General features: G+C 36.8%; 1 protein-coding gene and 1 non-coding gene across 7 annotated transcripts in view; both read right to left on the reverse strand.

Moving 5' to 3' along the window:
- Window positions 1-25,516, reverse strand: part of Ralyl (RALY RNA binding protein like) — a 675,570-nt gene that overhangs the window by 205,026 nt on the left and 445,028 nt on the right. The gene's annotated exons all lie outside the window — the stretch shown is intronic.
- Window positions 19,005-19,112, reverse strand: LOC127183812 (U6 spliceosomal RNA). Its single transcript, XR_007830065.1, has one exon. It is a non-coding gene; the product is annotated as a U6 spliceosomal RNA (small nuclear RNA).

Below are 25,516 nucleotides of genomic sequence, written 5' to 3' on the forward strand. Positions count from 1 at the left end.
GCAAGCAGAGATAAATCTGCCTGCCTACTTGCTGATCTAAACAGATGGCAGAAGGGTTATGCTACAATTTGTGTGCATAAATCATGCAGGTTTTTACACAAAGATCAGAGTACTTACTAACAACAGTATCCTCCAAAAGATTCCATGCGTTTTCAAAAAGAATACTTAGTGGAATTAACTCAGTCTCTTTTCATCTCTTCAATGATTTTTGTCAATCTCCTTCGAAAACGTAGTGCATCTGCTGTTGACACCTTATGTACTAGAGAAATATCCCATGAATTGGTCAGTGGTGGGAGGCCAGGTGCTTCCTTGCTAATGGTACTAATGGCTTCCATCAATCCAATGCTCCTTGAGTACCATGCACAGCACTGAGAAAGCTTATAGATTTATTCTTACTTTAAAACCCCACTACTATCACTACTATATAAATTAGAATATATATTGTCACAGATTCAAATTTAAATTTTAAATTTCCAACTTAATTTTTTCTCATTAGTACCATGTTTTCAGTTTCTCATATCCTTAAGATACACAATTTAGTTCACCTTTCTCTCCTCAGAATATATTATGCTCTATATCACTTTTTAATTATATGTGTTTCATAAAGAATTTTTCAGAATATTTTGATGAGATAGATCTGGGGTGAAATCATGGATTGTAAAAAGGGTAAGAGACCCTGAAATGCAGATAGCTTAACTTCTTAATAACAGAAGGGAATCCAAATACCAATATGGTATGTGAGAAAGTCTGTCCTAAGGATGGAATAACAAGAGTGGTGTGCATGAGTAGGTCTGTTTTTTCTGGGCGTAGTCTTTTCAAGCATGGTTCTTTTGAGCGACGGTCATAATTGCCATGTGTCCGACAGCAATAAGCTTTTGCACACCAAAATGATCATTTAATGTTGCACTGATCCAAAATTCCATGTTAATATATCTCTCTAAAGTTTCCCAAACTAGATTCTCACTCTGTAAAACCAGTGTGGGATACATACCTGTCAGACCCTGTTGTTAAGGTCGAAGTCTGGCATTACCAGAAAGCCCCTGAGTTCAGTGCTAAAAGACCACTCCCTTCCTCATCTCTACCTGATCTGGGGAAACTGCTGGTCCTCTAAGGAGCGTCACATAGCCCGCAGGCAGATTACAGACCCAACCCTTTCCGATAAGGAACTCCTTCAATGTGCACCTGGGTATTCCTCCCCCGTGCTAATGAGATGTCTTCATACCCTAGCTTTCAACTAATGACCTTTTTTTTTTATATACATCTAGCCATACCTAGAGTCCTTCCCTCACCCCCTGTTGCTCATAGGATAATTAACTACAGCATTTCCTCCTGTAGTAGGATTGTGCTGCTGCGTGTAAATGAAATATGCCTGCCACTTAACTCCATGGAATCAAACACATTCAGCCCTGAACCCCTCTCACTGGCCGAAGGCTGATAGTGTCCCTGAAATAAGCTCTCTCTCCCTCCATTCCTCCTCCGCGATCACCTAAGACTCGTCATTTATTCTGAGGAAACAGGGCCTCCCCAAAGAATTCTCTACTGGACCCTCAGGCTTGACTTCCGGTAAGGCAGCCAGGTGCTGCTGGCCGCCTCAAGCTTCCGCCATTCACCAGCATGTCAGTGTGGTGTGCTGCCAACATTTTTCTTGGGCCACTTGGCCCACAGCAGTGCCCCTCTATGGAGGTGAGTGGCCAGCAATTCTCAGAGCAGCCATGCTATCTACCCAAACCAGCCTCCTTTTGGTGTTAGATTTCCAAGCCTCCTTTACCAGCTGTTCTCAAAGCAGTCAGTGACTCATCTTGAGTCAGGCCAAGCCCTCACTGGGGCCTGGCTTGGGTTTTGGAGCCCTGAGCTCCCTGCTGCCACCTGGCATGGTGCTGGCAGCTCAGCTAAAAGAGTAGTCACATTTACTGTGGAGAAATGTTTTGTTCCACACTTCCAGTTGCACCAGAGATGTTCTCATATGAATCTTCCATGTTCCATCTTTCTCAGCCTGGAGACTGGTGTTCCTGAGAGACTGGTGAACCTTTGACTCAGTGCTTCACCCTTTTCTGCCTAGAAACCTACAACGTCCTTGCCTTCCGGAGGAGCGTGCACTTCTGGTTCAATGCTCTATGGGGCCCAAGCTTCCCAGGAGAGTGTCCAACAAGGCCCAAACTCCCTCCGAAGGCAGGATACCATATACCTATTTTTTAGAGTACCTATTTAATGATGGTCATATTTATAAGCTGAATTTTGTCAATTAAATTATGTATTCCAACCTTGTCAGAACAAATTTGTAGAGACAAGTTTCTGTCCCCCAAGAATGTACATTAGTGAATGAGCTTCTAGATTTTAAATGCAGCCTAAATTTCCTATCATGTGTGACTCATTAAAACTGCCAGTCACTAAGAACTTTATGAGATACAGGTTCTCAGTATAAAGAGTGAAAACACAGGATACTTTCTCATGCTGCTCTTGAAAGAACAGGAGAACCAGATGCTAAACAATTATCACATAAATAACATCGGGCCTGGTAATAGTCTATGAAAATGGAACTTGTTCTTGGGGTGAAGGAAGAATTGAGAAAAGATAACTCTTAACCTGAGGTCTGAGGGTCACAATGTACATGTTAAACAAGAAAAGGTTAGTAATTCAAGTAGGACTAAGGGGTATCTAAGGAAAATAACAGACTGAACAAAGTCTCATTATGTTCCGGAACAAGAATGGAAGTCAGTGTGAGACATACCAGGAGGGCACCGCAGCAGCCAGACACAAAACACCAAGAGCTGCATTGTAGGGAAGGCACAGAGAAGTGGGAGAATTGTAAAACAGGCTGAGATAAAACCAGTAATGCTTGGTGATCAATTAAAAGTAGAGGATAAAGGAGAAGGTTTCAGCGATGATTACTAAATCTATCACTCACATAATCCCTGCGTATACTATTTGTGGTTGCTTTCCAATGGGCATACATACAGCAGAAAATCTTACTACATGTTTTTTGGTGATAGAATTTCCTGATTTGTACCTTCAAATAAGCAGAGCTAAACAGTTGCTGTGAAGGACAAATGGAAAATGTTCTGTTGCAGCCCAGAGCTCACCTCCCTGCACTGCTGGTTCCAGGCCACAGGCAACTGGACTAAGCTTTGGTTTACCCTTGAATGAAGTTGTCACAGCATCTACCAAGTAGAGATGTCATTAGAAAATGCAACTGTCCATGTGGCTTAGTTCGCTGTTAATTTGTCTTTTATTAAATGGAATTTTCAGGAAACATTTCTGCTCTCCTGATACACATCCATGTTTTCTCTCTCTGGACTTGCTTCTATATTATCTCTATTTCCTCTCAGATCATCTCATCTCATCTCGTTTCTACCCATTATTTTTCTCATCCTTGTTATTAATTCACTAACAGGTTTCTGTCACCTCAACTTGATTTTTTATTTCCTCTCTTATATTAACCCAATTTTTTTCCATTTTAGTGTGCTAGAAGCTATTGACCATCATTACTTTATATTGCTACTTTATATTGCTGGATAAACTGTGTCATTAATTTTTCTCTCATTAGTTTTCAATCACTGTTAATATTACTGGTATATTAATATTCCTAAACTACTAGAGTCATAATGTCCCAGCACCCAGTACAGGACAACAGACAGATAATAAAAAGAAAACATACCCTGACATCAAACGTTCATTTTGGTTTTTGGTTTTGTTTGACTTAGGTACTGTGTCAATAAGACTTTCTGTCGTGGGAATTTAAAAGCAAAACCGAGTGTTTGGATTAACTGTTTAAGGAGTTCCAGCACTTAGGCAGGTGGCTATTATTGTGGGCTGTGATAACCAAACACTGTGGCAGGTGAGAATGATGGAGTCAAGTTGCTCACATTATGTCAGCCGGAAAGCAGAGAACAAAACGGGAAAGGCTCGGCCCCAAGACACAGCAGTAACACCCTTCATTCAACTAGGCCTTGATTGCTCCAGTTCTACTGAGATTCTTAAAACTTTGGTTAGGTTATATTCCTCATGAACTAATTGTCTCTGGAAATACATCATAGACACATACGGAGAGGTATGCTTTATTAACATTCCAGTGCTTTTGTTGTTCTTAATTACAATAGCACAGAGGGATCTTCATTCAGCAAGTGTTTGCTAAAGGTACTCATGAATTTAAAGCTTTTGTTATTTAAAATAAAAAATACATGGGCTAAGTCCATAAAAAACATTGAGTCAAGATGATTCCATCAAGGCTAACCATTAGAAACTGTCACCAACTTTGACTGAACTGATTATATATCCATAAGACTCAATAGCATCTTCTATAAAGTTGACATAAAAATCCCTTATAGCTTAGGTCTGAAGACATTTTTGAAATTTACTCAGACTCTCAGAAACATATCTCATATTTTACTGGACATAGCTGTATCACTATCAATCAATTATGCATTTTAGACAAACTATTGAAGATCTTCTAAATCCGAATGCCTACTTGAATTGAATCTCATAACTTTATTTCCAGCAAAGTCATCCAAAGGAAATGCTAAGCTGATATGAACTCCAATTATGTTTTTACCTATCTAAATATACACAGTATCTTTCCCTTCTTGGGACTATTTCTTTATATATCTTTTTCCCTAGTATACTTTTTTTAACTGTCTCTCAATTTTAAAAATATATCAGATATATTCCAATTCTACTAGGACCTAGTAGGATATTTTTATTAACTATGTTGTAGTGTTTTTCTGTAACCTTTGTGAGGTCAGAGATTATCTTTATTTACTTTTGCCATCACCAAATAGTTTAGCATAGAGGAATCTTCATTTGATAAATGTTTTCTAACTGTACTCACAAATTTAAAGCTTTTGATATTTAAAATAAAAAATACACAGGCTAGGTCCATGGAAGACAACTAGTAAATCTGGAAGGAGCAAGCAGAATACATCAAAATCACTGGCTCTTCTATTAAGAATAATAATTAGACCCATCATACATCTTATGTCTATGTTTATAGACAAATTTAGTTTTGTGCATCTGTATACACATATACAAACATAATTATAATATATATTATGATACTGTTATTTTTGTTTTCAAACATAAGTGCATGCTAGTTTTGTTTTATAGGCAGTTATTAAAATGACACATTGATATTTTTTCATTCTTTACAAACACAAATAGAGTTAGAATCATGTTATGTTACAGCTTGTACTTTGCATTCTTCCAACAGTTAAGTATATCTGCAACAGTACCTGACAGATGCATGCTTTGTGTTTCCTCTCTGTTCTCAATACTTATCTCCAAGGCAGACATTCCATAGTATTTTATCCACCAAAAAAACCTTTATGTAAGTGTAATCAAGATCCATTTAATTACTATTTAATGAGCTTCTCTAGGTACCTAACTATTTTTTATATAATTTATTCACATTCATTACAAGAAAATTGTTGAAGGATTCTTGATTTTGCATAAAATTGCCCCTTCATCTGCATGACACTGACGGAAATTCACTGATGATGCTCAAATCTCTTATATATAATTGCCAGTAATTCCACACAGTGTTCATAGTCTTACGTCACCTATTTAAAATGCTAAACAAAGTAGTGTGCACGTATGCAGCACACAGGTAATCATTGTAGGGCTAACCAAGTAACATAATCTCAAAATTGCTGAATTCACAGGCGTGGGAACCTGTGAACAGATACAGAAGGCCAAGAGTGCTGAAGGTGATAAGAGCATTTCAAACCAAGAATCCGTCAAAAATTCTCTTGTAATTGATATGAGTAAATTTCATATATTTGGATTTACTTTTAAAATTATTTTTCTATTTATATCTGTATGTGTGTATGTATGAAGTGTGTGTGTGTGTGTGTGTGTGTGTGTGTGCACGCGTACACTTGTGCTATAAAACACGTGTGAATGTAAGAAAATAACTTCTGAGAGTCAATCGATCTCTTTTTCCATCAGGTTGGTCCATGGGACTGAACTGAGCTCATCAGTCTTTGTGACAAACACTTTTACCCACTGCCCTCCCTACTTTGCAGGCCATGAGTTTACTAATAGAATATGGAGTGATTTAGTTGGTTTAATTTTTGAATAACTAGAAATACTTTATTTCTTTATATTGAGCAATGTAACATTTTATCATTGGAACATGTATTTTTACTGTATTTTACATATAATAAGAATAAGTAATTTTAAGTAAGATTGATAAATGTTATTGTTTGTTCTTCCTATATATGCATACAGAAAAAATATTTTTGTAGATTATTTACCAGCTAGAATAATTTTCCATTACCTTTTATTTATGAGTAGTGAATGTGGTAATCTATAACATGCACTACCAGTTTTATCTATTAAGGTTCTAGCAACTATATAATTTCTCATAGCGACTCAAGCTTCTACCAAATGACTCATAAAAATACATTACAAATATTCACATCCAATTAGAACATAACAAAGGTAAAATGAGTGTTATTAAAAGAAATAAAGTTAACAAAATTAATTTTTCCGAAAGGTGCTATCTGTCCAAGGATATTGTCCTTTGTTTAAGCATGGACTAAACCAGGTAATCTATTTTCTTAGCGATCCCAATCTTATGTAAGACCCTGATTAATATTATGCTTGCTGCTTGATAACTGACTGTGCTCTTTGTTCAAGGTAATTAACTACCTTTATCACAAATCAAAGTCTTCCAGTAATGGGCAAAGCAACAAATGTAGCTTATATCAATTCTTGATAAGTCCTTCGTCATGACAACAAAACTTCATGTACAATTTAATGACCCCACCATTCACATTATATTTATAAAGTAAAAAATAACTCCTTCAGACATTTCATCAAAACTGAAAAAAAAATCTTCAATAAAATTTGAGCTGAAATAATTAAAGCTAGTATTGGTCTAGGTAGATCTTAAACCATAGAATAATTTGTAAAATATTCATGCAATACATATAATTATAGCCTACATAACCAACCTTCTTACCTGCCATAAAAGCATACTATCTTAAATAGCAAGATGATTACACATCAAAGCAAAATTTATGCTTCATGATTAATGAATGACTGTGACATAAGGAATTTTCAATGTTCATAATACTGTTACCATTATGAACAAAGCATTATATGTTCTATTGGAAGCCTAATTAAGCATTGTGCAGAGTACAATAAGGATTACTGATGATTTGATGATTCTTTGGAACTAACTCCCAAGCAGAGATTCCAGAAAAATGAAGAATATACATTTAAGGCATCGAACAACCTCGTGTACACACTGTACAGAAAATGATGCAACATTACTTTGTGGACTGAAATTTTTCATCATTGTAGTGATAAAAGAGATATGTACTTATTTGGCTTGGTGTTTGGTGCTTAATTACAATATAATTACCTAATTTTTCTTTCTTCTCCTTCTTACTACCTCTCTCATGTGTCCTTTGGCTGCTCAAATTCATAAGGCTCCTCTTCTTTTAACTGTTTTTGCTACATATACATGTAAATTGCCCTAGACAGTTTTATGTCAGCTTGACAGAGTCATCTGAAAGGAGGGAACATAAACTGAGAAAATACCTGCCTGAGATCCAGCTGTAAGGCATTTTCTTAATTGGTGATTGATGGAGGAGAGCCGAGTCCATTGTAAGTGGTGGTATCTCTGGGCTGTTGGGTCTGGGTTCTATTAGAGGGCACGCTGATCAAGCCATGAGGAGCAAGCCAGTAAGCACCACCCTTCCATGGCCTCTGCATCAGCTCTTGCCTCCGGGTTCCTGCCCTGTTTGAATTCCTGTTCTGGCTTCCATCAGTGATGAACTAAAATGTGGAAGTTTAGGTCAAATAAACCCTTTCCCCCCAACTTGATATTTGGTCATGGTGTTTTTATCACAGCAATAGAAACTCTAAGACAAGTTGGTAACAGGATTGGGGGGTATTTCTGTGACAGACCTGACCATGTCGTTTTTGGGGAAGATTATGGAAGGATTTTGGAACTTTGTGTGAGACATGTCATTGAATGCTCAAATACTTGCTCTTTAGCAGCTTGGAAGAAGAGAGTGTTAAAGGCAACGCAGAAGGTAGAGGCCTAGCTTGCAAGGTTTCAGAGAGAAGTGTAAAGACTCTATTGGTGTCATATGTTATTTTGAATTAATATTCTGTGGCTTTCCTTAGCTGGGGCTGAAGAGCCCTCCCCATGTCAGCCTGGCTTCCTATGATCTGGAAATAAAAGCTAAATAAATCCTTCCCTCTACAACTTGATTTTTTTTTTTTTGTCGTGATGTTTTGTCACAGCAATAGAAACCCTAACAAATACATAAATGAGTAAATATATAAATACAGTCTTTTGAGTCTGTTCACAGTGCCTGCTTGTACTTTCTAGGACTTGGTGTTGGATAACAAATTTGAGGCTGTATGTCAGGGAAGCCATATCTCCACCTTCAGCCTTAGTTGCTCATAGTCCTTTGTCTAGGATTTCCCCCTCCACACTATCATATCCATTATTGTTCATGTTTATTATCGCTTCCCTTGTCACAGCTAGAAGTCACAATAGTGCAGCACACATCCTTGTCCTGTGGCTCTCATAAACGTTCTACCCATCTTCCCTGATGTTTCCTGGGCCTTAGATATGTGGGTTAGATTGCAGAAGTTATCCGTTGGGCTGGGCTTCCTGTCCCAGTTACCTAACTGAGTTTTATCTATCTGTGGCTTTCTTTAATTGTCTCCTCCTACTGCTAAAACAGCTCAATGTACCTACTGTGATATGAGATCGAAATTTATCTGGGAGAAATAGAACAAGAATAAGTAATAATTATTTACAGTAAAGTTTAAAAAAATACACAGGTTTCAGAAAACCTAATAGGAAGCTCCATTCCCAGATCTATGACCTATCAAACCATAAAGTTGTTCTATGGAACAGTTTTAAATTATTTGGCAAATAACAGGATAGTTCAGAATCACCGATTCAGAACTCTTCAAACAAGGTCCATGGTTCTGGGCCAGAAGAAAACAAGAGATGAGTTCTGATGAAACGTCACTGATGAAATTTTAAGTTTGTTAGAAACTGGACAACAATCAAGAACCTTGGAAATTTTCCATTATAAAAATGGTCAATATAACAAATATTCCATTATTAAATTTTTGCATATTAAGATATTGTTAGCATTCTAAAAAGATGAATGAATTATAGTGTATTGTTGTTAATTAGAAGATGGAGACTGCTCTTTGTGTGACTTCCCAGAGACAGAAAATGTGAGGTTTTTATCCTGTGAATTAGAATTCTTATTAAGTTGCTATCACTGAGCATTTATATTTAACCATTTATAGCTACCTTCACTTCTAGAAACTGCTAATAATATTATGGCTCCCTCAGGTATAATCTCTCAAAAGCAAGCTTTTCTTTGCAGTTGTAAATGCTTTGTGTTCTGTGAAATTCTAACTGTAAAAACTTGACACTAGTCAGAAAGAAAGTTAACTTGATTGAATTATTCTACATTCAATAATTAAACTGAAACCAAGTAATTCTTAATCAAACATGTTCATTTTCATATAGACACACACAGATACAAGACATACACAAAGATCATTAGATGAAATGTATACAATTGAGACATTTGACCTTATAGATCTAACTTGCCTGACTACATTCCTCTTGTTTTTCTTTCTGTAATGGGACATGGCCTTCTCTAAAGGCATCCCAGGAAGAGTATAAATATCCCACACTACACAGAATTAAAACCTGGTCCTCAGCAACTTCAGTTGGCTGGGTGCTAGAACCAATCAGAGCAAGACATTTATTAAATTATTCACAAAATTAATATTTTACTTATAGTTCTTTATTAAATGATGTATTACTTCTCTAATAATTTTATGATTTTTACATTATTTAGTCTAGAGAGTAAAAATTTTTGGAACTTTCAATCATCCTAAGGACACAAATAATAATGTATATTTATCTCTTACACTTTGGGTTGTGAGTCTAGTCTTTAATGGCTGAGCCATCTCCACATCCAACAGAAGATTAATATCCAACATAAAAAAAAATCAATTAACTAAGCATCAACAAACCAAATAATCCAACTTAAAAAGTGGAGTACAGAGATAAATAGAGAATTATCAATAGATGGCTTAGAAACACTTAATGAAATGTAATACAAGCTAATTGTTAGTTGGTCAACTTGTGGTCATGTCAATTGCTAGTCTATTTTGATCACAAGACTATGTATCTTAGCTTTAACAGATAGATATGATTCTATAGATATATTAGGTAAAATAGTTATATAATGTTTTCAAAAGACTCTGAGACCTACAGAATATGGCATTTAGAGATGTTTTCTATTATTTTAAAGATTCTTTGACAACAAGACAGGTTAACTCCTGCCAATACCCAGCCTACCTCAAAGATGACAAGCATCAAAGAACCTCTTTATGGAGATGACTTCAAATTTAACAAACCAGCCACTTGGCAAAATGTGATTGTTTCTGCCACAGACTGAATTCTGCCTATAAAGGGGCAAGCTTGCATGCAGGCAGAATGAATGGCCAAACCCTGCAAAGACAGGGTAAACAAGTCCTCAATAGTTCCTGCCTCACAAATGTGTCTGTCAGATCTATTGGGACAGAAGGCTGAAGATGATGCTCCAATGTTATAGAGAGTTATGGGTGATTATTTGAGCAGCAAATTGTCACTGTCATTTTTTCATTTTGGAAGCTGCTAACCTGCACTTCCTGTTTACTCAGGTAATTAAATTTTATTCCTTCTCAAGTCTCTACTGTGCTGAAGAACAGATAATTTAGTTTAGTCTTACAAATAAGTTTAGTTGTTCAGGGGTTAAGATGTTTTTAGGTATAGATAGATATTTTAAGTTGATAGAGATGAAATATGATAGATATTGATTTTCATCAGAATTTTAGACTCACCATGATAGGAAAGATGTTTTCTTCAAGTTTCCCAAATTCAAATCACCAAATCACTATGAATGTAGCATTTATATAATTCCTAACTGTTTCATGGTTCTTTTTGCTGTATATAATTTATTTTATTTATGGGTAATAATAAAAATATATATGTAAAAAATAAATATAATAAAAAAAAGGAAAGGAAAGAAATGTTTCACATCCTTAGCCATCAGGAATGGATGTGCAAATCAAAATGACTCTAAAATTCTATTTTATATCTGTCAGAATGGCTAAGATCAAAAACTCAAGTGGTAGTTCATGATGGTGAAGATGTAGAGCAAGAGGAACACACCTCCATTGCTGGTTGGAGTGGAAACTTGTACAACCACTTTGGCAATCAATTTGGAAATTTCTCAGAAAATTGGGAATAGTGATACCTCAAGACCCAGTGCTACCACTTCTGGGAATAAATCTAAACGATGCTCCACCATAATGCAAGGACACTTGCTCAATTATGTTCATAGCAGCTTTATTTGTAATAGACAGAAATTGGAAACAACCTAGATGTTTCTCAACTGAAGAATGGATCGAGAAAATGCAATATATCCATACAATGAAGTATTACTCACCTATTAAAAACAATGACACTATGAAATTTGAAGGCAAATGGACAAAGATGAGAAAAAGAATTTCCTGAGTGAAGTAACCCAGACCCATAAAGATAAACATGGTATGAACCCACTTATAAGTGAATGTTTGTCACCACACAAAGAATAACCAGGTTCCAATCCACATACCCAAAGATGCTAATTAACAAGGAGAGCTCAAGGGGAAACACGTGGATCTCACTGAGAAGAAGAAACAGAATAGACGTCATAGACAGACAAGAGAGGGGCTGAGTGGGGTTGAGGGTGGGAGTGTAGGAGGGAACATGAGGGATCAGGTCCAGGGAGGACAGAGGGAGAAAGTGCTGGGAGAAACAAGTAGAATTGGGCAGTGTTTGGGGCCATCTCTGAGATGAGCTAGAAACCCAAGGCTATAGAAACACGCAGGAGTCTATGTGGGTGACTCTAGCAAAGACTGCTGGAAATGGGAGATATAGAGCCTGAACCAGCCATCTCCAGGCAAGACTTCCAAAGGAGAGAGTGGGACACCAACTCAACCACATCCTTCAACCTGAAATTTGTCCTGCCTACAAGTTGTGCAGGGGTAAGGACAGAGCAGGAATGGATGGAATGGCCAACCAATGACCGGACCAACTCTGGAGTCATGACATGAGAGGGACCGACCCTCAACAATGTTAATGATATCCTGCTATGCTTGCAGACAGGAGCCTAGCATAATCTTCACCAGAGAGACTCTCTACCCAGTATGTGATGGAAATAGATGCAGAAACCCACAGCCAAGTATAGGTAGAGCTTGCGGAATCCTGTGGAAGAGGAGGAGAAAGGATTTTAAGAGCCAGAGGGGTCAAGGACACTACAAGACACCTACAGAATCAGCTTACCTGGGAACATAGAGGCTGAACTGTGAACTGGGGAGCATGCATGGGACTAGATCCTCTGCATGTTTATAACAATTGTGCAGCTTGGTCTTCATGGGTGACTCTTAACAGCAGGAGCAGGGCCTGTCTCTTACTACATTGCCTGCCTTTGGGACCCTTTACTGCTACTGGGCTGCCTCTTCTGGCCTCAATAGAAGAAAACGTTCCTGGTCTTCCTGCAACTTGACGTACCAAGGCTGCTTGATATCCATGGGATAGCAAAATAAAAGGATACATAGGGTCCTAGAAATCTACAAGTAGAACAATATGATAGGCAGATTTGGGCCCTGGGGTCCCGCTCAAACTAAGGCACCAGCCAAGGACAATACAGGAGGTAAACTTTAAACCCCTTCCCAGATCTAGCCAATGATCAGAATATTCTCCATAGTTGAGTGGAGAGTGTGATACGACTTTCTCACGTACTCTGGTGCCTCACATTTGACCATGTCCCCTGGAGGGGGAGACCTGGTGGCACTCAGAGGAAGGACAGCAGGTTACCAAGAAGAGACTTGATACCCTATGAGAATATATAGGGGGACGTAATCCCCCTCAGGAACAGTCATAGGAGAGGGGAATAATGGGAAAATGGGGGGGGGAGGAATGGGAGGATACAAGGGATGGGATAAACATTGAGATGTAACAAGAATAAATTAATAAAAAAAAAAAGAAAAAGAAAAGGAAGCGTGGACGGGGGAGGGGCAGTCAGGCTAAGGACTGAGAAGAGAGGACGGAGGGGAAACTGCTGAAGTCTGAATGTGAAGTAAATTAATTAATTTAAAGAAAGAATGTATAGTAATTTCATTTTTAATAAATATGTGTGCATATAAATGGATTATATAAATTATGGATATTTTCTTGTATTTATGTCTTGTTGCCACAGCCATATGAAACAAACACAACACAAAGATAATTGATACAGGATATCTGTAATAGGAAACATTCTAAGTTTTGTGCATTAGGTTTGACGATACTCTAGGAACAGAGCAAACAGGTATATGCAACATTATAGAAAAGAAAACCTTTTTATCAAAACACCTCAAAACCTTTACTTTATTCCAATGGCCTTTTTTTTTTCACTTTTTAAGTTTTCAAGTTGGGAATGTGCCAATGCTGAGCACAGAGCATGAAGTCTAACGCTCCAGGTCTATTTAGCGCCCAGCATTAGTTATCGAAACAGATTCTACAGCCTCGCTTTGAATCACCGGATCCTTTGAAAAGCTTTCACCTGCAATGACTTTAAGTGGCTTGAAAATAAGGTCACTTTTAGTTATAACTCAAGAACTTCCCATTGACAATAGTGCAGTGTAGCAGCAATACAGAAAGGATAGTGAAAATAGGGGGAAAAAAGGAGGCAGTGAAATTTTATTTCTATCCTAATGATAGTCCCAGATTTCAGCCCTGAAGAGCAAGATAGTGACAGTGACTTATTACATACAGCATAAAGCCTTAACCTTCATAGTTCAGGTAGTGCGGTCTGGATTTGGTTCAATGTATTCATCCCCATCTATGTCGTCGTGATGTCGAGGTCTGAGGAAAAATCAATCACTGAGTTACTGCTGAAATTAATAGCTACAAATCTGTGAAGAAATAAACAATTTGTTCCTCTAACTGATGCAAAATTGATTTAGGGAATAATGAAGCTGAGCCACAGAGCCAACCTTGGATGAGGTTGGAGGATATAAAATGTAGAAAACAAAGTTAAATTATAAATGCGTTATCAAGCCTTTAGTTTTTGAGCCACAATTGAAGCAATAGTATAGATCTTTTAATTTAACCAGAAACTAGTAAGTTGTTTAAGGATTAAATTTCAAATAGTTATTGGGGAAAAGCAATCGAAGTAATTTATTATTAGTTCTAATATATGCTTTAAATTTGGGGCTATCATTGTGAAGTTACCAGGATATAATTTAAATATTTTCACATTCTTCTGAATCTCTAAAATATATTCTATGAAATATTTTGTGATTTTGTATTTTCATTTTAATTGTGAGTCAGCCTTTGATTAATTGGAGATAACTAATTATGTACAACTAAATATTACAATGTTGTTATATGCATCTATAACCATTATAGTTTGAAATTTTTATAAACTTATGGTTGATTTTTACACAAAGTTTCAAGAATAGTTCAATCTGATAGTGCAAGTAAAAAAGCCTAGGACTTTTAAATTAACAAACAAATGAATTGAAAGACACTATTCTAGTGTGAGAAGAAAAATGCCACGAAGGAGGTAGAAGCGTCCAGAGAGGTGACTTCAAAGTCAAAATTCCCATAGTGCTCACAGTCTATTAATAAGACAGATACTGGCAATTTAAAAAAGAATGTGTGTTTACTTAAGGAAATGCACCCAGCTGTCCCTCTAAGGCAGTTTCAAGTTCACTAGGGTGTCAAAAAAACCAATCTAATATAAAATATAACATTCCCCAATGATAAGTAACCCAGAGCATGAGGCATTAACAAAATATATGCTGCACACCATAAGAGAGTTTGAAGAATGCTATCCTTATCTTGAATCCAGATGAAATTCTGTATGTAACAGAAGGCCAGTCCTAAGGAACAGGGGACACATTACAGCACTACGTGAACTAAACATGTTAGACACGCTAAAGTCGGGCTGTAAGTCCAACTCTGTACATACTACTTATTTTTGTAGTTTCTGTATCAGGAGCTAGAAAACAAAAAGCAAACCTACAGTTTAATATTCCAAAGTTCTGTAGCAAGAAGAAAGTTAGTGTGCATTGACACAGTGGCTTGTTTGCTGTAGAATGCTTCTCTTTTCTCCATCTTAGAACCTCTCACTGTTAGCTGAGAAAACATCTGGAGGCATCTGTGCTCATCTGTGCTCTTGTATATGTATACACATGTGTATATGTGAGTTTGTGTGTGTGTGTGTGCATGTGTGTGTGCGTGTGTGTGTATCTGTGTGAGTGTGTGCGTATGCACGCTTATGTATGTGCATGTGAGTGTGTGTGTGCGCGTATGTATGTATGTGTGCGCGCATATGTATGTGGGTGTGTGTGAGTGAGTATGTGTGTGTGTGTGCATGTGTGTGTGCATGTGTGTGTGCATGTGTGTGTATCTGTGTGAGTGTGTGCGTATGCACGCTTATGTATGTGCATGTGAGTGTGTGTGTGCGCGTGTGTCTGTATGTGTGCGCGCATATGTATGTGGGTGTGTGTGAGTGAGTATGTGTGTGTGAGTGAGTGTGTAGGATAGAATAGGATTGGTTTTGTTCCATATCATTTAAGCAGTAAGAACTTTGTCAAACATCACATTCATTTGCCTTTTTATTACTTTTTATTAATTTTTTTACATATACACTTACACTATTACACATATATACAATAAACTGCCTACAGCAAGAAGAGCCATGAAACAATCAGTAATTATATAAATGTTCCATTCTTAATGTTTTGGCTGTTTATATTTGGCAGCCTTGAGAAAACATCTTCCCTATCTTGGTGCATCAAAACTTCTGAATGTAAATCAATATCTATCATATCTCATCATTATCAATTTAAAACATCTATCTAGACCTAAAAACAGCTAAGCTTCATTGTAAAACTAAACTATCTGGTCTTCAACCCCATCACAGACTTGAAAAGGGATAAAATTAATTACCTGAATATACAGGGAGTGCAGGTTAGCAGCTTCCCAAATGAGAAGATGACAGAGATCGTTTGCTGCCTGAACTCATTTTTTCTTTTGCAGTCAATCTCTCAGTTGCTTTAGGGCACATGTAAAGTTTTATCAATACACCTAGCTTAATATATTTTTGGACTTCCTATTTCCTAGAGATGAAAAATGATAACATTTTAAAACTATAACTTATAGGTGAATATATTCTTATATATTGTAATGAAAAGTATAACTAATATATTCTTGAATTATGCTTTTGTCAGTTACATGATCATTTTTGTTATGGAAATTACATCATTCATCTGTAAAGATTAAAACAGTGCTTTGTATATAGTAAAATCTGGTATATGATTAATTTCATTTTGTAATTTTGAAACTAATTCACTTGCAGTAATTTCATTTCCTATTTGGATAACAATGATACTAGAATATTAAAAGTATATAATGTTGACTCTCAGACCTTTACAAGGAGTACTTTAAGTTTAGTAGCAGGTAGAGTTTATAATTCTCAGATCATCTTCAAAGTTTAAATAAATCATATGCAAATAAAAGCTCTTCAATCTATGTAAGCTGAATACTCTATGAATTTCTTCATAAAAGTCTCAACTTTAAAACACCATTTTCTCACACCAGTACATATTTTACTACTTTAAGTGGTAATCTTCAAATCAACTTTAAATGCCTTTGACCTATAGTAAAGGCATTTACTCCCGCCTTGTGTTGCTCATTTCTATGGTAGCTGGTACTCAGATATAACCATGTAAAACCACCATCCTGTCTTATTAACACAACTTCATGTAGTTCAAATAAATATATGTTCTTCAAATTATAATTATATGAGTTCATGTTGGTTGGTTGGTTGGTTGAACTGGGGGAAGGGATATCATGTAGCCCTGGCTGCCTTCAGTTTTCCCTACATAGCAGGTTTTATTGTTAAACTACTGATCCACTTGTCTCTATGTCCTCAGTTCTACATTTCAGGTAAGTGTACGGAGCTGGAAATAACCATTATTCGTGGTGTAGTCTAGACACAGAAAACAGAATTCCCCAGGTTTTCTTTCATTTCTAGATGTTAGTCATGAATAATCAAATACCTATGTTTCATTTTGAAAAGCCCACGGGTTAAGAGCTTAGTAAGGGTGCTTGTGGGGGAAGGGCTTTCAAAAGAGGGGAGGTAGAACACAGGGGTATAAAAGATTAGAGTAGAATAGAGCCAAGAAGGTTAACATGGGGAGTTGTTGGGCGGGCAGGGACAAAGACAGACCACGAGGAGGGGAAACTAACGCTAACGGACTCTCGAAAATGTCCCCGTACAGAAGCTCTCTAAAACAAAGAAATAGACACATATAAAAAGTGTTATTCTACAATGGTGGGACAAGATCCCAATTAGACACCTCATGTAGCAAAGAGAAAACCACAGTATCAGCCATGGCTTGTCACTGTTGGAATGTTCTGATAGGATCTCATAGACCCCACCGCTTTCCAGGTTACTCTCACTACCTTTGGCTACTTTGTAAAAATCTATCATTGGACCCTATTGCTAAGCTATCACTTTACTGGAATCAAAGAGAGAAATTAAGCTGGAATTCACTTGGCTACTTTATCCCTACTGGCTAATCAGTACTGTGTATAAGACAAAGAAGACAATTAAGTATCCATCATATAATTCTGTGAACTCCGCAAGCTACCACGATTTCCCTGACAAGACATGCCTGCAAGCATAGATGTTATGGGACTAAGCAACCATTTTCTGACTGGATCTAATTTCTGCTCCATTAGAAGGGACCCATACCTAGCTTTGTTAAAGAGGTCAAGCAAGTGTGAGTAGAGAAGTCAGATGCTTTAGCAGAGAACCCAATGCTGTTGTTATGCTACTTGAAATTGTATTAAAATTACTCCTAATGTCTTCATTGTTGTACCCACAAGTCAGAGCATTCCTGCGCACTCATTGGTGAAGCTGCAAATTTAGATTAGTCAACATGCATAGAATAAGAGGCAATAGAGTGCACAGCCCTCAATGTAACATTCATATCATGTGCCTAGGCCATAGTTTGGGATTTTTCTCAGCAAAGGGTGCAGAAATATTTTAAAAACAAGAAGTGGTGAATAAAATGAAAACTAAAATAATGCTTTCTGGGCACAAGACAGTTACACATATAAATTTATAGCAGTGTACACAGTACTGGTGCAAGCTCAAGAAAGACCAAATCCAAGGATAGAATGGGGATGTTGGGCACGAAATATTAACAGCAGTTGGGGGAGCTGCCAGCATTTGATATCTTCTGGGAAAGAGTAACTTTAATGATGTGATGACATGAGCTCCCTTTTAGATTGGCCACACATCAAGAAATGCAGGCTCTACTCCCAAGAGTAGTTAAAAAAACAAACATAACTCTACTGGGAGCAAGAGAAAAGAGAAGAAAATTCAGAGATGGGTGTGTAGTCAGTGGATTGCAGGAAGGGTGGTTATGGAAGAAGCTGAGAGAGGAAGAGGAATATGTGCACAGTATATTACATAAAATTATAAGCAAATGCCAAAGGTATCATTTCAAGAAGGAGAAAGTTGCTTTCTGACACTCCAAGTGTGGTGGTTTGAATAGGAATGTTCCCAACAGGCTCCTGTATTTGAGTACTTGGTCATTAGGGAGAAGCAAAGCATGAGAGAGATTAGGAGGTGTCACTCCTCATTGGAGTAGGTATAGCCTATGGGGAAAAGTGTGTCACCACCGGGGTGGGCTTTGGTGTTCGAAAAGTTCAGGTCAGCTGCAGTGGCTCTCTCTCATTGCTGTCTGTGCATCCGTATGTAGAGTTCTCAACCACCATGTCTCCCTGTGTGTCTTCATGCTTCCAAGCAAGAACATAATGGAATATATCCCTGAAACTGTAAGCAATCCCCAATTAATTGATTTTGTAAAATAAGAGTTGCCACAGTCATGGTGTCTCTTCACAGCAGTAGGACACTGACTAAGACGCTTCACGAATTTGCACTTTGCGTGTCATCCTTGTGCAGGGGCCATGCTAATCTTCTCTGTATCATTCCAATTTTAGTATGTGTGTGTGTGTGTGTGTATATATATATATATATAATCTAGATTCCATTTATTTATTTTTCTTTTTTAATTTCTTTTTAAAATATTTTATTAATTTATTCATATTACATCTCGATTGTTATCCCATCCCTGTATCCTCTCATTCCTCTCTCCTTCCCGCTTTCCCCCTACTACCCTCCCCTATGTCTGTGACTGAGGGGGACCTCCTTCCCCTGTATATGCTCATAGGGTATCAAGTCTCTTCTTGGTAGCCTGCTATCCTTCCTCTGAGTGCCACCAGGCCTCCCCACCCAGGGGATGTGGTCAAATATGGGGCACCAGAGTTCATGTCAGAGTCAGTCCCCACTCTCCACTCAACAGTGGAGAAAGTCCTGTCCATTGGCTAGATCTGAGTAGGGGTTCAATGTTTACTGCTTATATTTGTCCTTGGTTGGTACAGCAAAAACTTGCCACTTTAAAAAACAATGATTCTATTTTATGTACATATCATGCTTTATTTTTCTGTGTGTACCTTTGTGTGCATTGTTTAGAACTTGTAAAGAATAAGAGGATGCAAAGAACTTTCTGAAATCATTGATTATATTTTATATTTTGAGTGTATATATGCAAAATTGGTGGATTTTGTAGTTCTATATTTTATTTTATTTTTTTTTACTTTTTATTTTTTATTTTTTTACTTTTCATTAAAAAAAAGAGAACAAAGAAAACTTCAACCAGTTTCCCACTATGACTGTAACCATGTGTATTTTTCTCCACACCTTTTGTTACTCCTTATCTTTCTGATAATTATCATTTGAACAGCTGTAAGTCAATATCTCATTATGGTTTTAATTTGCACTTCTATTGTTATTGCTGAACAACAGTTTGTATATATGTATTGTATACATATCTTCTTTCAGGAATTATCTTTTGGGTCTTTTGCTCACTTTTCTCAATTAGGTTATTTGTTCACTTACTATGAGTTGTTTGAATTCCATACATATTTTTGACATTAAGAAGTTATTAGAGAAACTGGAATAGAAAAAAAGCATGTGCCAGAATACCCCAATAGTTATCACATATGTAATCCACATATTTACGATTAACTGATTTTTGACAAGGGTGCCAAGAACACACAAAAGGTAGAGGAAATTTTTCTTCTATAAATAATGTAGGGAAAACTTAATTTTTACCAAGAATGAAATAAGATATTTATGTCCTAGGACATTTCTCCTTTAACAAAAAACATGTCAAATGGATTAGAAAGTCCAGTGTAAGATCAGAATTGGTAAAGTTAATAGAAGAAACAACAGAGAAAGATTTCTTGACACTGTTCAGTTATATAGTCTTAGAATGACCACAAAAATACAGACAATCAAAGCAATCCAGACAGACGAGATCACCCTAAGTAAAAAGAGCTTCTGCACAGCAACAGAGGAAATAAATCCACAGAGGAAGAGATAACCATGGGGTGAGAGGAGATATTTCTGAATGACAGACTACAGGGTGCTAAAGAGTTGGGTTGAACTCTGCCTTTGCCAGCAATCTCATTTTGTCATCTGCCTAGTTTGTTTCATGTGTATAATTTGCTCTTAGTAAATATATATGCATATTATTTTTAACTGTAACATTCCTTGAATAGATAAATGACATTCTGTACCTTGTGCCTGAACACCTGGGGAAAGAGCCAATGTCATGATCTGCATGAAAATTTAGGAGTAGGTTCAGAACACAATTTTAGGACATGGGAAATTAGTTGTTGTGTGAGATTTGAGTTTTTGTTGGATAATAGAGAGGAGAAATTTTAAAAATGCAAAAAGTGCTTTCCTTCTACAAATGGGATTTGTGTGTGAAACATTGTTAAGTAGAGAAGAGACAAAGAGAAGAAAGGAGGGAGGGAGAAGGAGGGAGGGAGGGAGGGAGAGAGAGAGAGAGAGAGAGAGAGAGAATAAATCTGTATTACTTCTAGCATAACTAGCCACTGACTAAAGCCTGTAAAAGCCTGTGGTTATGCGCGAGGCAAACTCTATCTATTTGCACTTAAGGTCAATCTGTATCAGGGGGATTATCAGTCAGCGTTTGTACATCTCTAACTCAAGGCCAGCATTTACACTCCCAGTATGCATACTCAAAAGAACATCTCAAATCTACTCATGTAGATGGAATTCCATGGAGGAATGTATAAACCTACAAATTCTCAATCCGTACCACTTATAAAATTCATATTGGAAAAACAAACAGGCTAGAGAAATTTCAGTTGTCAGACCAGAATTTGCAAAACATCAATACTAGAGAAATCAAGAGCTGAATTTCACAGTGTGCTCTAGAGAGGTTTCACCAAGAAAGCTTCAAATCAATCAACTGTGTAGAGTAAAATTAAAAATACTTTAAAGTATAGATGGTGTCCGCCATTAAATGTGTAACAGTAAGTGTCAGTATTTTACATGTGAACTAATTTGAGAATTAATAGCTAATGAATCACATAACCATCCTAGTTAGAAAGAAATCACTAGCAATAAATACGTGTTTCAAATAACCTTTTTATCTTGATAATTTATAATAAATAATTTCATTAAGTAACTATGATAAAATAAACCGCTGTCTAAACTTAACGCAGCAATAAATATAGAACTGAAAGTTAGGGCAATTCATTTTCTAACAACAGAACACTAGGGGTGCCGGTTCTGCATTACCTGAGACTTGAAGCAGGCTTCTTTGACCTTTTTAGTAACCAAGACAACTTACAACAGTTCTACTAAGTTACTAATTCAGTTTCTATAATACACTTTATGGATGGGTAGGGTTAATGTATCAACAATACAAAGATACTAATAAAAATAAAAATTTAAAGAAAAGAAAATGTACTTAGTCAAATAATATATTGTGACCTCTGAACATCTACAGTTGCTTATGAAATGTAAAGATAATTTCTCCTCCTCCTCCTCCTCCTCCTCCTCCTCCTCCTCCTCCTCCTCCTCCTCCTCCTCCTCCTCCTCCTCCTCCTCCTCCTCTTCTTCTGGCTTTTTGAGACAGGGTTTCTCTTGGTAGCCCTCTCTGGCCATCCTGGAATGTGCTTTGAAGACCAGGTGAGCCCCAAACTCATGAGTGCTGGGATTAATGTCGTTCTTTTGATTGTTTATTGTGTCCTACAAAGCTGCCTCACATAAGTCACTTACAAGTAGATGCACACTATTTGTATACTCAGTTACAAGTGACTGAATTACAAACTGGTGCTAGGTATGTTCTATTTGCTCTATACTTTTGATACCTTTGACTTCACCTGCTTCCTCTCATTTCCTTCCTTCCTTCCTGTCCTTCAATTAGCCCACGTCCCCCAGGGACCTTCTTGCTTACATTGTTCCAACTCTCGGCATACATCGTTCCACACATCCTTGCACACATCCTTGCACACATCCTTGCACACATCCTTGCACACATCCTAGACCTATGACGAGAACTACTCACTGAATTCTTCTAGTTATCTGACTTGATGCTGTCTTGCACAGAGCGGCATTTCACAGCTATACGATTCAGAGCAAGTATCTCATTCCACCTTCCAAATTTTCTTTGTTTTTTTTTCATATCAACTATTTACATTGTGTGATTTGTACTGTATCATCTTCCAGTGACCAGAGAAGCACTATGTCATTACTGTAGTGCCAAACTACAGTGGTCTCTGAATAGTAATAAATGATTAAATAAAAAAATTTTGAATGATTAAACTTTCCTTAAGCATGCACCAACTTTTTGAAAATACCTCAATAGAAACAACAAATTATTGAAATAAAAAGATAATTTCATATGTATTATAGAGAAAAAAAAAGTTGTCTACAACAGTGCAAGGTATTATCCCAAAAGATGAAACAGTTTACCTACAAATTAGAGAAAACTAACTAAAATGGCAATTTGAGTGACACTTTACACAGACAAGATATCTGCATATTCAAATGTGTCAACAGGAAGAAACATGGTCAAGGCATAGAGACACAGACTGAGTGCCTGTCAATACATGTCAACAGGAGGTACATGGCAAAGGTAGGAGATGCAGGTTTAATTCAGGTTTAAGTATGATCCATTGGTCTGAAAAAGACTAGATGATATATTGGTAGTTTCAGAAGACAAATAGTGAGAAGATGACTATTCTGTAAATATGCATGTCTATATTCACTTTCTAGGTCAGCAATTTTCTATTTTTCTTAATATAGAATTCTTAAACACTGAATACATAAGATGTGCCTATCAAATTTAGTATCAATAAGTATTTTCATCAACAAAATATCCACTTGTATTTATGAATTGCAGTGTAGTGTTTTGATTATATTTAGTGGAAACATTTATATTTATCTAATATTATCTTTAAATGCAATAATTTATATTAAATTTTTTTAGAAGCTAAATAATTACATACATGTATGTGTGTATGTACATACATATTCATAGGAATATACATATGTATCTATCTTCATTTGACAGGCAATAGCCAACATTCATATGGATTCAAGGGTACTTTAAGGTCTCTGTGGTCACCCTTGAGTCTAAAAACTACAAGCTTAGAACCAGGGTGCCTGTCAAGGAGAACCACACACTGAATGAGATTAGAATGACAATCCAAGGCTTATGTGGTGGAGCCACTGAAGAATAAAGATGGAAGACACCCTGAAAAAATCTTCCAGCACAAGTTACAGAAGAAATTGCACCCTGAAGAAATGATAGATAGCGGGCTGGATTATTTATAAGGAGCTGTGGTGGCTGATACCCAGCTCCCAAAGTAACCACATCAATTTACTCCATGGTGTCTTACATAGGGTTTCTATTCCTGTGACAAAACATCACACCCAAAAGACAAGTTGGGGAGATAAGAGCATTTGGCTCACACTTCCACATCACAGGAAGTCAGGACAGTAACTCAAACAGAGAAGAAACCTGGAGGCAAGAGCGCCACAGAGGCCACGGAGGGAGCTGCTTACTGCCTCCTTCCTCATGGCGGCTTGCTCAGCCCAGGGCTGGCACCATGCATAATGGGCTGGCCCCTCCCCCATTCATTGATAATGGTTTGAAGACCAGATAGTTTAGTTTTCCAGATAAGCTTAGTTGTTTAAGGGTTAAGATGTTTTTAGGCCTAGATAGATGTTTCAAGTTGATAATGACAAGATATGAGAGATATTGATTTACACTCAGAATTTTAGATGCACCAAGATAGGAAAGATGTTTTCTTCAAGGCTGCCAAATACAAATAGTCAAAACACTAATAATGTAACATTTATATAATTCCTGATTGTTTCCTAGCTCTTCTTGCTATAGGTATTTTATTGTGTATATGTGTAATGATACAAATATATATGTAAAAAATTTAAAATAATATTTAATAAAAAACAAATAAAGAAAATGCCTCACAGCTGGATCTTATGGAAGAATTTTCTCAACTGAGTTTCCTTCCTTTCAGATAACTCTAGCTTGTGTCAAGTTGACATAGACTAGCTGTACCATGGTAAAAAGGAGAAGGTGAGCGAGCTCTTCCAAATGTTCCATTAGCGATAACAAAAATTTAAAAGCCAGAGTAACATATTTTAAAACAGGGTTATCCTGATCTTAATATCCTCTGTAACATGCCAAGTAGGTTCTATACTCCTTGCCCTCTGCTTTTATTCCTGAAACACATTCATTTTTTAATATATAAAAGTATCTAAAAGTATGCTTATATGTCTTTCAAAAGGCTCCCAAGATATTTTCTCAAGGTCATCTGGAGTTTCAGTGAGGTTCCAGGTACACCTTGTTCATGCATAACATGAATTTTCCAAAAGTTAAATTGTACATTTTAATAAATGTCCTTTTTAGGAAATGTGAGAATTAATATGAAATACAAAGTTTAAAAAGTCACACATACTAATGACTGTTTCCCAGGCAAACCAATATTTAAAAAATACATACTGAGAATTAGACTTTCTTAAAGTGACCTGTTTGGCTTCTGCAAAAATCACTGTTTGACACATGCAAACATATTCCAAAACCACTGAGCAAACCACGTATCTGAGAGCGGATTTGCATTTGTGCAGCAAGAAGTTCACTGAAAGAACACTGAAGGTGAGCATTTTCCAATGCAACAGCTCCTCAGATTTAGGGGGCAAAGTACATTAGCCACCTAACTAACTAACTAATCCAGATGTGAGTGAGGATTGACTTAAACATCCCACATGGGTCTTCAAAGGTTTAGTACAAATTATATTTTACATTCTCTCTTACAAGATGCTCTGCTTTCCCAGTCTTTCAAAGCGTTGACACGGCCGTGTACCTTTTCATTCATCTTGCTGGCTTCATTAAAAGGAGATTATGTTACTTTACTGAGAAATATTTATAAAAATCTTTAGGAAATGAGAAAGTTGATGTATGAACTATTTTGACTTAAAAGAGAATTACAAGTATACATTATTTTCTATCAACAGTGAAATTT

This window comes from Acomys russatus, chromosome 31 (assembly GCF_903995435.1).
Source record: "Acomys russatus chromosome 31, mAcoRus1.1, whole genome shotgun sequence".
NCBI lineage: Eukaryota > Metazoa > Chordata > Mammalia > Rodentia > Muridae > Acomys > Acomys russatus.